Below are 12,145 nucleotides of genomic sequence, written 5' to 3' on the forward strand. Positions count from 1 at the left end.
TTCTTTATAATGATGATTAATTTCCCCCTTCCCTCCTTTTCTGAGTGATTTCAGCTGTTATTTAGCTGTCTTTTCCTAGCATCCACTGGAACAAGCAGGGTAGGGAGAATGTCATTCATCTTTTACATTATTGATCTGCAGAGTGTCTGGGGGAAGCAGTGTGCATTGGCCAGCTCTCTGCAAATGACGCTAAAGGTGGAATCACTACGTAATAGGCATGACGTAAAACTTCTGAGGAAAGGACTTCTGCAGAGGCAGACATATTGAGGCTTTTGGCTTCAAGAACACATCTAATGTAGTCCAGGTTGTGTAGATCTCTTTAGGACACTATTTGAGTGTTTTGTGCTAGAATTATGGGTGTGCCTTGGATATGCAAAAGGACAGAGTTGGAAGAAGAGGAGTGTTAAAGAACAGATTTGGAGTTTATTTTTATTTTTTTCCTTTCAACCACCATTTTGTAGAAAATCTGTGATATCTCTTTAAAGCGTGCTTGTGCTTAGAAATATTATCCACTTTCAGGTAGAACTATTCTCTTTATTTGTTTTTGATTTATAAAGTTGTACATGTGTTAAGCTTTCCTTTTTCTTTTTTGACACATACTTAAATTGGTAATTGTACATTTTCTTTTGTTCTTATGTAGGTTAGGAGCTGTGTTTCTTGTTGACCATATTGTTTCTGGGATATCTTAGTCAGCATATGAAACACAGCTGTACTTGGGTGTCATGTTTTTTTTCTGTTTCCTAATAACAGTATAAAGATTCTTAATTCTGTACTGTGATTAGCTATAGGCCTACTTATTAGGTTATGTATATTACATGAAAGTATATTTTGTAAATGATTTATAGCAGCTGTGCTATAAGTGATAGCATGGCTTCTATAAATACATGTGTGTTGATATATGTTGACTGTTAAATTTCTGATCACTTTACTTTAGTGGCTTCTGTTATTATACTGCTACTTAAAATATATTAAAAAGGCAAAGAAAGCACTTGATTTTAAATTTGTGTGATTGCATATATTCATATGAAAATTTATTTTCAACATTGTTTTTGCAGTAAGATAATTTTATATAAAGATAAACTAAATTTTATTTGGTTATTATTTATGATCATCAGTAAACTTGATATTTGTAGTTTTATTATGTTTTGTGCATTATTTAGTTGATAACAAAAGAAACAGTTGTCTTGCTATGCATGCTTGTTATAAATGAGAATTACTGGAATGAAGCTTTGAGAATTTGTGAATGAATATCAAATTTGGAGTGGTTATCTGTGATTTAGAGATGATAGGGCTAGCTTTTAATAGTGATCAATGGGACTGTTAATTGCATCATTTAACAGTTGTATTACCTATCATATTTGCATGAGAATGAGACTGATGTACTTGGTATAGTTTATCATATTTGAACCACACACATGCACACAACAAACTGTAGAATTTAAACCTGTATTAAATCCAGGTGTAGTCCTTAGTGTTGTGTTTTTCCTGTTACTCAGAGTTAATAGTATTTCACCTTTTCTCAAAAATCAGAGAGGGTTGTTAAATTTTATGTAGAATATAATTCTCAGACAGGTTAACAGCAATCTTATTGGCAGTCTGCAAAAGAAGAAGAAGGAAAAAAAAAGCACTGTTATTCAGAGTGTATATCAAAGAATTATACAGAGTCATTCCTGAATAATTTTTGTATTTTTTCAGGTATGAGTCATATGTTTGGCATTTTACCACATGATCACATCAGTGTTAAGGTGTATTGGCAATGCTAGAGTTAGTTAAAATGGTGAAATAATAAAGTTATTAAGGAATGAATTTGTATGATTCTTTTGTAAACACTGTATAAAAAAAAAAATGCAAAATTTTCAAATAAATTTTTGTGATTCTTGATCAAGTCAATCAGAAAGTGAGAAATAAGGTCTGGTGCTTTAGTGCAAAGAACATTTTTGTTCCATGCACTTAAGTAAGTGCAGATAGATATTAGGTGCAAAATTAATTTTATTACCTCTTCACTCAAAGTAGAAGGTCAGGTTTTGGATGATATTCTGTTGAGGTCAAATACTTTGTTCAGCAATTGATAACATGATAGGATTGTGTATAAATAGTTTCTTGCTTTGTTTTTCTCAATCCAAAATTTTAAATGTCTGTTTTCATTTTTGTATGCATTATACTTTTATTTAAAGTATAAAAACATTGACAGAAGCAGCTGTGGGGGAAAGGGCTTCTCTAATGTGTGTGTGTGCACGTGCGAGAGAGAGAGAGAGAGAGAGAGAGAGAGAGAGAGAGCGAGCTCAAATCATAGGAGACATAAAAGTCAACCGCACATATTTCAGAACCATTAATTAGAACTTCATTTATTTTAATTCCACACAAGAACTGGAATCAATACTGTAATTTTAATTTATTTAAACTTAAATGAATTAAAATTTTATGCAGTTTTTATGTTTATTTTGATTCTAGAAATCATAACTGTACCACTTTATTTGTTTATGACTTGGATAACTTGTAGCAAAATCTTCAGTTCATTTATCTTTAATTCCATTAGTTGCAGTATGGTTGCCAATACATTGTTTTATGTTTTTGAGTGACAGTAACTTAACTGCTGTATTTTATATTTTTGTCTCAAGCAGATAAATGATAGTTGTCCTACACTTGTCTTCTTAACAGAGCATGTTGCCACCATCTCTGGAAGAAAGTCTTCTGATGTTACATCCTCCTTTTGTTGGATGTAATATCAGTCTTCTGATATTACATCCAGTCAGTTCTGTTGGGCTGTGCTTGATGTACTTGTTTATGTGTAATTGTCATTTTACACAGGGCAGGAGAATAAGGGACCAGCCTTTTGTAGTGGATTAGGTCAACAGTTGCAAGCCTCTGATTTTTGCAGATAGTAGGAAAAATAGTTACAGATAAATAAACTTAATATTTTTATATGATTGCGATGACAGTTCCATGAAGTTTAATGCCAAAAAATACAAAATAAAAAAAACTATATATATATATATATTATAGGTGCTGCATTGATATTTGATTAAATACATGACTTAAAGCAGTGCATCACCTATGCATGACACTAGGACCTGGAGGTAGCATAGTGAAAGTCCCCTCCTTCTTGGAATTTGGGGGGACTTTCCCTATGCTATTTGGGGTTGTTGGGATTATTGGTGGGTGCATGAATTAACCAATCTACCACAGTGTTCATTTATCATTTGCTTAAAAGAATGGTTCCAATCACTTCAAAATAGGAATACTCAAATCTAAAAAAAAAAAAATATATATATATATATATATTTTTTTTTTTTTTTATTATTTTTTTTTCCTGAAATATTTTTACAGACACTTGAATTAGTTAATAGGAAGGAACATATTACACTACATTTTTGAGAAAACACTGACTTATCATCACTGACAGTTTTGGAAATAATTGTATATTACTATCCTCAAAGTGACTGGGATACCTAAATGTATTTATGGACATATCCAGTTTGAACTCTTTACGGTTGTTAAATTTATGGACAGATGGTAATCCTTATTGAACCCTTCTTTGACCTTGTTGCTTCCATCGGTTTATTCCTTTCTAGAATATGAGCTGAAATGATTGATCTCATCCTCCTAAAATACCCATTTGCATCTTAGCCTATACGTATATGTATAGGCTGATATGTGTCTAATACTGCACAGTACCAGCTGATCATCAATTTTGATTCCAGTATGGTTTAGGGCAATCATCTATGTAATTTTGATAATATGTTATAATGTATAATAAGTTGCAAGTTAATACTAATAATAAATTATGCCAAATATAACTTGTTAAAGCATTCCATTATTGCAAAAAGCCAAAATAAATATTATTCTGTTGTAAATAATTACAGAATTGCACAATGGTTCTTTTCTTTTGGTTGATTAGCTAGTAGTGTTGGATACAGAATTGATTTGTATCATTCATTAGTAAGTGTACTTAGAAATTTATGAATATAATGGTTATGAGAAATTATAATTGTGCTTGTAATAAGTTGTAATACTGTTTTGCCAAAACTTTTGCCCCAAACTACTTCGTAATTATTTACTATCGTAATATTGTCTATATGACCATGCTATTACAGTTGCTTTGCTTGTATGGTGAGATACTTCTTCCTTGGGGATAGATGGCCCTTTTTAACAAAAAAAAATAAGTTGTAAAAGTTTATTCTTTGTTTATTAGTTATATAAAGCCTTTTCAGAACTATTTACTTAATAAGACAGCAAATATCATAGTCATTTCTCTTTCTGTAAAATATTAGCCTTCTGAGCTACTGAAATGAAAGAAAACATCTTGATATTTAAGTTGAAATCTTAGAGTTGAATTTCAGGTGATAGTAAAAGCTTGTGTAATTTGAAACAGTTGGATGTGCTATTAAGCAAAATTAATTTTTGTCAGTTTTGTATTTCACAATATTTACTAAATGCATTTGTTGATATTTCTGTTCTTCAGCAGCAGAAGAGCGATATTTAAAATACTTTGTTGATAATGCAGGAAATTAATGAAATTATAAGTATAGTGAAATGATATTTAAAATAACACTAAAAGTGGCATGCTCATCAGTCATATGTGACATGCTGTCTAAAGCCAGAAAAATGGATTTTTAAAGAGTAAAAGTTAAATTTAACACAGAGTAATTAACATAGCATGTTTTTATGATTTTTTAATACTCATAAATACTCATATTATTCTCCCACATGTGTAGTATCTATATTTAAAAATCACACGATAAAATGCCCCTGAAACCAGTTAAATTAAACGAGCACATTACATATTATGACAGTAGCTTCCAACCTCTGGATAATTAGCCCATTAGATAATTTTGAATTTTCAAAGGAATAATGAACATTAGCTGCCTACCATTATTATGCTGTTAAAGTTAAAAGAAAAAAAAAAAAAATGCTAAGCAGTGTTTTCCTGCCATTGGTCTTTTATTATTAGTCTAGGCTAGTAGTATAGGTGAAATTCTTTTAGAAATAGTTATCAATTATTATAAAATTACTGATACCAACAAAGAAATACTGTTCAAGGCTTAGACCTAAATGGTTGCCAGATGAACTATTGAGACTCTTGACAGAGAATAAAAGTGCATGGGATGCATATAAATTATCAGCTGATATAGAAGCCTATGGTACATATAAATTAGTCTATAATCAAGTCAAAAAGGAGGTTAGGCAAGCTAAGCTATATTATGAGAAGCCTTGCAAAGAAGAGCAGTGATTTCTATGCTTCTATTAACAGTTGAAAGAAGAGGTTGAATCACATTGAACCACTTTGATGTCAATGGGTTAACTGTTGATGACCCTGCTCAGTTTGCTGACAAATTAAATATGTATTTTCATCTACATTCATACATGATGAATTCTTTAGGGGAGGGGATGCCAGAAGTTTATGAAACTCCAATGGGGAGCTAAATGACTTTGTGATAAGTGAAAAGAAAGTGGAAGAGAAATTGTTGAAGCTGAACATAAAAAAGGCACCTAGGATGGATGGGATCAATCCAGTCATATTAAGGGAAGCAGCAAAGTAGGTAGCAAACCCTTAGCCATAATTATGAGAGCATCCTTGGATTCAGAGGAGGTCCCTATGGACTGGAGAAGTACGAATATATCTCCAATTCATAAAGTGGGATCAAAAGGTGATATGAGTAATTGCAGATCTGTCAGCTTAACTACTGTTTCAGGTAAAATAATGGAGCCACTGGTTAAAGAAGTAATGTAAGATCATTGGAACAGGAATGCAATTATACTGCAATCACAGCATTGATTTGATAAGGAGTGGTCTTGTCTAACCAATCTGATTAGATACTATGATGCAAAAATAATTCAGGAAGGCTTTTTATACTGTTGCACACAAAAAAGGCTGCTGTACAGACTGGAGCAATGTGACATTAAGGGCAAGTTACTCCTATGGGTAAAGGGATGGTTAAGTGTAAGAAGGCAGAGAGTGGTTATCAACGGGCACTGCTCTTTGTGGACTGATGTTATTAGTTCAGGTCCCCCCCCCCCCCCCCCCCCCCCCCGGTGTTCATTGCTAGGCCCATTATTGTTTTCAATATTTATTAATGATAGTGAAGGTATATCAGGCTTAATGTCTTAAGTTTGCAGATACAAAAGTTGGAAGGGTGGTTGATGACAGTAATCAGGTGAGCTACTGCAACAAGATCTAGGAAAATTGGGTTGATGGACTGAGAAATGGCAGTTTGAAGTTTAACATTGACAAATGCAAGATACTGCATATGGGTAGCAGTGATTCCCAAGTAACATCAACTGTGTAGTACCACATAGTAACTTATCAACTGTGGAAAATGAAAAAGACCTGGGGGTAATTGTGCAGTCAGATATGAAATTTTCTGAGCAATGTAACATGCTGCCAGGACAGCTCATGGAGTTTTGTCAATGATATACAGAAACTTTGTTAGCAGGGATAAGGAGGTGATTACCCCTTTGTACAAGGTCATGGTTAGGCCACATCTTTGGTACTGTATACAGATCTGGTGACCTCACTTTAGGAAGGATGTTGATCTGCTGGAATGGGTGCAGAGCAGGGCAACCAGATTGGTGAAGGAAACAAAATGGTGCTTTTATCTAGAAAGGGTTCAGTTCTGCAAATTGCAGTGGCTGGAAACTAGGTACCTGTGGGGGAATCTGCTTGAGGTGTTTAAAGCCTCGAATAGATTGAGTAAGCAAAATGTTAATGACATTTATTGCTTCCTCTTGCTGATAGAGCATAAATTCAAGTTGAGGAAGGTTGGTTGCAGGATAGTTGTGTGGTAATTTGCCTTCAGCCAGTGGGTGGTTGATTTTTGGAATAGGCTTCTATCTGTTATTTTGGAAGTGGGTAGTTTGAGTAAATTCAAGGAAGAACTAGACAAATTCTGGAAGGATGGGTGAAGTGTTTTTTTTTTTTTTTTGCTGATGCTATAGAAGCTTGCTTTCTTGCATCATTTGCCACTACTACTACTACTATTATTTCTTTGGATTAAATTGGATAGGGATAAGATGATAAAGGTAAACTTTATTAAAAATTGTATAATAGTGCGTATTTATATAATCCTGCTAGAGTATGCTTTTCTCTTGAAGTGGTCTTTCATCTGGCACCATTCCATGTGGTTCTTGCAACCATCCGAGTTTCATGTGCTTTCCCTCCATCATAAAATCTCCAGTCTTAAAACGTATATGATGGGGATGAGGGTTTATTAAAATCCAGAGCTTACTATCTGCTGTATTTTATGACGAGTGCAGCAGATTTTTAATCTTAAAGTTTATTAGGCATTTATTGGAAAGTTTATTGTGTACTTTGTGTGGAATTGCAGGTTGCCATGCAAGCCATCTTCTACATCAAGATGAATTATGATAGTGATGCAAATGAGTTCAATTTGGAAGTTAGCTAGTAGAAAAAGCATTTTTAGCAACTTTCGGAGAATTAAGAGACAAAGATGTGTCTTTTTTTTTTTTTAATGCAAAAAGTCATGATTGGAGAATAAATTTTCAATTTATGATAGCGAATCTCAGTTTAAGAATTAGAATGCATTTTTCTTTAAGATTATACGGTGAGGCATAAAATCAATGAAATGAGCTGAGATATTGTGGAACAAGTGATAACAGTAGAAAGAAATTGTATCCTTTTTCATTTTAACTCACTTCCTTCCAAGATGTGATATCATTATGTGCTATGTTCACTCAGCAAATTATTGTAAATATACCTTGCTGTCTTCATTGACTTTGGGGGTGCTTTCGACTCCCTTTGTTGGGAGAGTGCCCTCAAAGGTCTTCACTGCATACAATGTCTCTTAAATCTTTTTTGTGCTTAGTCGGCATTATTTTTCTCAATGATTTGTCTCTTCCCTCACAGTTACATTCTGTCTCTTGTCAAGTTGATTGTCAATGTCTGCAAAGGTCCATGCTTGGATCCCTGTTTTGGAATTTCATCATGAATGATTGGTTAATCAGACAATTTCCAGATTATTTATTTTTAGCTTATGCTCATGATCTTGTTCTACTATTTTTTTTTTTTTTTTTTTTTTATTTTTTTTAGCCAATTCTAGGCAGTTCCTTGGAACAAAATGCTAACAATATTCTTAGTCGATTTCATAATTGGTCTGTTTTGAATAAATTAACTTCCCTGATGATTTTAAAAGGCAGCCTTTCTCCTACTCGCCCTCCTCCTCCTCTTGTAAAAGACTGCTGTTCCATTCTTTTGGTCTCAACTTATGAATTCCTTAGATTACTGATTGACAACAGACTTACTTTCTTCTCCACGTCTCTTATCTCTCTGACAAAGTCAGAAAATTTTATTCCCAAATAACTGGAATCTCTAAGATTGTGTGGGGATTAAATAATAAAACTTTAAAAACTTTTTATTGTGCAGTCTTCCTTCCAATGAAACTTTAATTATCCAGCAGCATAATTACTTATGCTGCTGGATCCTGGCTCCTCACAGTACAATTCAAATTTGGATATTTTCAGTTATCTTTCTTCTTGTCATTCTGAAGCCATGTAGAACTGTGTCAACCCCAGCTTTTCTGATACTTTCTAGCTGCATCCCCCTCCCTCTTGATCCTTTTTTAGTCTGCTGTGGCTTTTATTACAACCCTAGGAAAAAGATTCCTTTAAATTTTGATGGCTTTGAAATTGACACCTCTTCCTCTATAAAAGCTGAAAACGTCACTGCTACCAGTTTCTTGGTCTCTCTCTCTCTCCCTCCCCCCCCAAAAGGTCTTACAGCAAAATCTTTTAAAATTGGTCTGTAACCAAGCCACAAAGGAAGTTAGGCAAGCTAAGGCAGATTATGAGAAGTCTCTGGCAAAGAATACCAAGAAAAACAACAAAGCTTCTATGCTTATATTAACAGTAGAGATAGTATGAACCAGAGCTGTAATGCTCAATATGTTCTATGTTGATATCAATATTTGTAAAATTATACGCGACTATTAATTGCAGAAACTGTAGAAATTAAATTACACGAAAATTCTGTTAATGTTCGTCGGCCATATCTCATCTCTGATTCGTGGGCTTTTACACACATGTACAGAGACAAATAATCCCTATTTAAGTTTCATACTCACCCCTATTCGGTAATTTTCATTCCTGTGATCACGACATATGGCCGAAAAGCGTTGTCAGCTTCAGGAAGGAAAATCGTTTTTGCAATTTTTTCGTTAATTGTGTTAAATTAATTTTTAATTGTTTTTTAAATTATTTGTTACTCTAATGTAACTTTTTTGATTTTTTCGTTTTAATTTCTGGAGAGTATCATACGGAAGTGTTCTACGTGCTGTATTGAGGTAAACTCCTCTTATTATTTTACAAATATTAACAATAGAGGGAAGGAGTTGAAGATGTCTATGAGTTAACTGTTGACCCTGCTCATGTTGTGGACAAATTGAATAGGTATTTTGCATCTTTATTCACACATGAAGAATTCTTTAAGGGAGAGGATGCCAGAAGTTTATCAAACTCTGACAAGAAACTAAATGACTGTGATGACTGAAAGGAAAGTAGTGGAGAAAATTTTTAGGATAAACTCTAATGAGGAGCTAAATGACTGTGATAACTGAAAGGAAAGTTGAGGAGAAATTGTTGAGGATGTGGACATAAAAAAGGCACCTGTGGTGAAATGGAATCTATCCAATTATATTAAGGGAGGCAGCAAATTAAGGGGAGGATGTAGGAATTCTGCTCACAGAATAGGCACTAGAAAAATTGACAAGCACTTCCTTGAAAATTTGTTAACTGATTGGGGAGTAACTATTGAATCAGACATCTCAGCAAGAAGTGAAGTAAATTTTGATAGGATTCAGAGCCCATGTATTCAGTTAGAAAGGCTGCATGCAAGTGTATGAAACCATTGGAAATGCTAATGAGAGTGCCATTAGACTGCAGGAAGAACTTTAAAATGTCTTTAAAAATAAGGGGTTGAGGGGATCTATCCAGTTATATTATGAGAGATAGTAAAGGTGGCAAGCAACTCTTTTGCCATAATTATGAGAGCATCTTTAGATTCAGGGGAGTTCCTTGTGGACTGGAGATATGTGGATGTATCCCCAATTCATAAAAATTGGACCAAGGGTGACATAAGTAATTACAGACCTGTAAGCTTAACATTGGTTCCAGGGAAAATAATGGAATCACTGGTTAAAGCAATACAGGCTCATCTGAACAGGAATGCATTTATACTGCAGTCTCAGAATGGATTTGATAAGTGGATGGGTTGACATTTAAATTTTCAAATGATATCAAGGTTGGCAGGGTGGTTAATGACAATAATCAAGGTATGCTTGCTACAACAAGATATGGAAAAATTAGACAGTTGGGTTGAGAAATGGCAGTTGAAGTTTAACATTGGCAAATGCAAATTACTGTATACGGGTAGCAGTAACCCCCAGAATAAAGTACCAACTGTATAGTATTACACTCAGGGAAGTGGAAAATGAAAAAGAACCTGGGGGTAATTATGTAGTCTGAGACGAAGTTCTCTGAACAGTGGTAACAGGCTGCCAGGAATGCTCATAGGATTTTGTGAATGATATATATATATATATATATATATACAGGAAGTTTGCTAGCAGGAATAGGGAGGGGGTGATAATTCCATTGTAAAAGGCAGTGGTCAGGGCATGTCATATTTATTAAATATGACAACACAATAAAAGAAATGGCCCTCAGTCCCCAGAGGCTTTCACTCTTCCTCATACAGCAGCTAGAGGATCATAGTTGAAGCAAAGGGTGCAAAGAATCTCTGGCTACTTGAACTGCATTTGGCCTGTTACAACGTAAGATCGCTCATCGGTGAAGATAGGATATTAGAGCTGGAAAAGAAAATGTGAATTGGAATATCATCTGCTTGGCTGAAACAAGAAGAAGAAGAAGGAATAAATCAAGTTTATCAAGTGGAAACCTGCTGTACGCCAATGGAAACAGTGAAAACAGTGCAGGTGGAGTTGGTTTTTTGGTCCATAAAAATATTAAAAACAACATTTTGGAATTCTAAAGTACATCACCTAGGCTGTCAAGACTACTACTCAGGACTTCTAAGAGGTACAAACTGAAGGTTATAATGATATATGCACCAACATCGAGCCACGATGATGAAGAGGTTGAAGAAATGTACACTAAAATTGAGAGACTTCTAGACGAACTGAAAACTCACTACACCATCATAATGGTGGACTTCAATGCTTAGTTTGGAAAGAGACAGAACAGCACAGAAACAGAAACTATAGGAAATTTTGGAATTGGTGAATGAAATGAAAGATGGGAAAGTCTTGTGGAATTTGCAGAATTTTTGTCAAGAAAAGGGTGAACAGAAAGTGGACATGGAAGAGCCCAAATGGATTAACAACTAATGAAATTGATTTAATCCTCACTAACAGAAGATATTTTGTGAATGATGTTATTTTCCTGAACAAGGTAAATGTTGGAAGTGATCATAGAATGGTAAGATGCACAATTTATATAGATGTAAGAAAAGAAAGGAAAAAAACTGACTTGAGTAAATAGTATGAAGGTCTTTGAGATAACAAAAGAGGAGAAAAAGCAGCAGTATGTACTGAAACTTAAGAACAAGTTTGATCTTCTGAAGACTGCTCAGGACCAAGATATCAATGAGGAATATTACAACTTTCTGAAAGTGATAAAGCCCAAGAAACCTATAGGTAAAAAGAAACCCAAATAAGAAAATATTAGTCAAGAAACACTTGTCACGATGAACCAAAGATGACAAATGAAGAGCAAGATAAACACTGAAATGGACAAAATTGAGTATACTACGCTATGCAAGCCATTAGAAAGAGACTGAAAGAGGACATAAGAAGATTTAACACAAGAAAAGAACAAGCATTAAGGGAAAACAAAGGATTTAAATCAGCAGCCATGAGCAGTAATACAGAAAGACAAATGATACTGAAGCTGAAGAACAGTGATGGTGTACTTATAAATAACAGAGAAGGCATAATTCAAATAGCTGAAGATTATTATAAAGTATTATATAAGGAGCAAAGGGAACGATCCCATCAGTGGGGAAGATGGACCACAAATTTGCAACATATACGACATACCCAATGTCCTTCATGATGAGGTAGAACATGCATTGAAGAAAATGTAGAATCAGAAAGCCCCACGTGAAGATAAAGTT

At 34.2% G+C, this 12,145-nt stretch overlaps 1 protein-coding gene across 4 annotated transcripts in view; it reads left to right on the forward strand.

Annotated features, from left to right (window-relative positions):
* The first annotated feature begins 228 nt into the window (after nucleotides 1-228).
* unc-104 (kinesin family member unc-104) overlaps nucleotides 229-12,145 on the forward strand; it is a 1,041,320-nt gene continuing 1,029,403 nt past the window's right edge. For all 4 annotated transcript variants that reach the window (XM_090382707.1, XM_090382708.1, XM_090382709.1 and 1 more), the window contains exon 1: nucleotides 229-519. The gene's annotated coding sequence lies outside the window, so the exon portion shown is untranslated. The remainder of the gene's footprint in view (nucleotides 520-12,145) is intronic.

The sequence above is a fragment of the Mastigoproctus giganteus genome, chromosome 10, assembly GCF_048544385.1.
Source record: "Mastigoproctus giganteus isolate SK-2022 chromosome 10, ASM4854438v1, whole genome shotgun sequence".
Classification (NCBI taxonomy): domain Eukaryota; kingdom Metazoa; phylum Arthropoda; class Arachnida; order Uropygi; family Thelyphonidae; genus Mastigoproctus; species Mastigoproctus giganteus.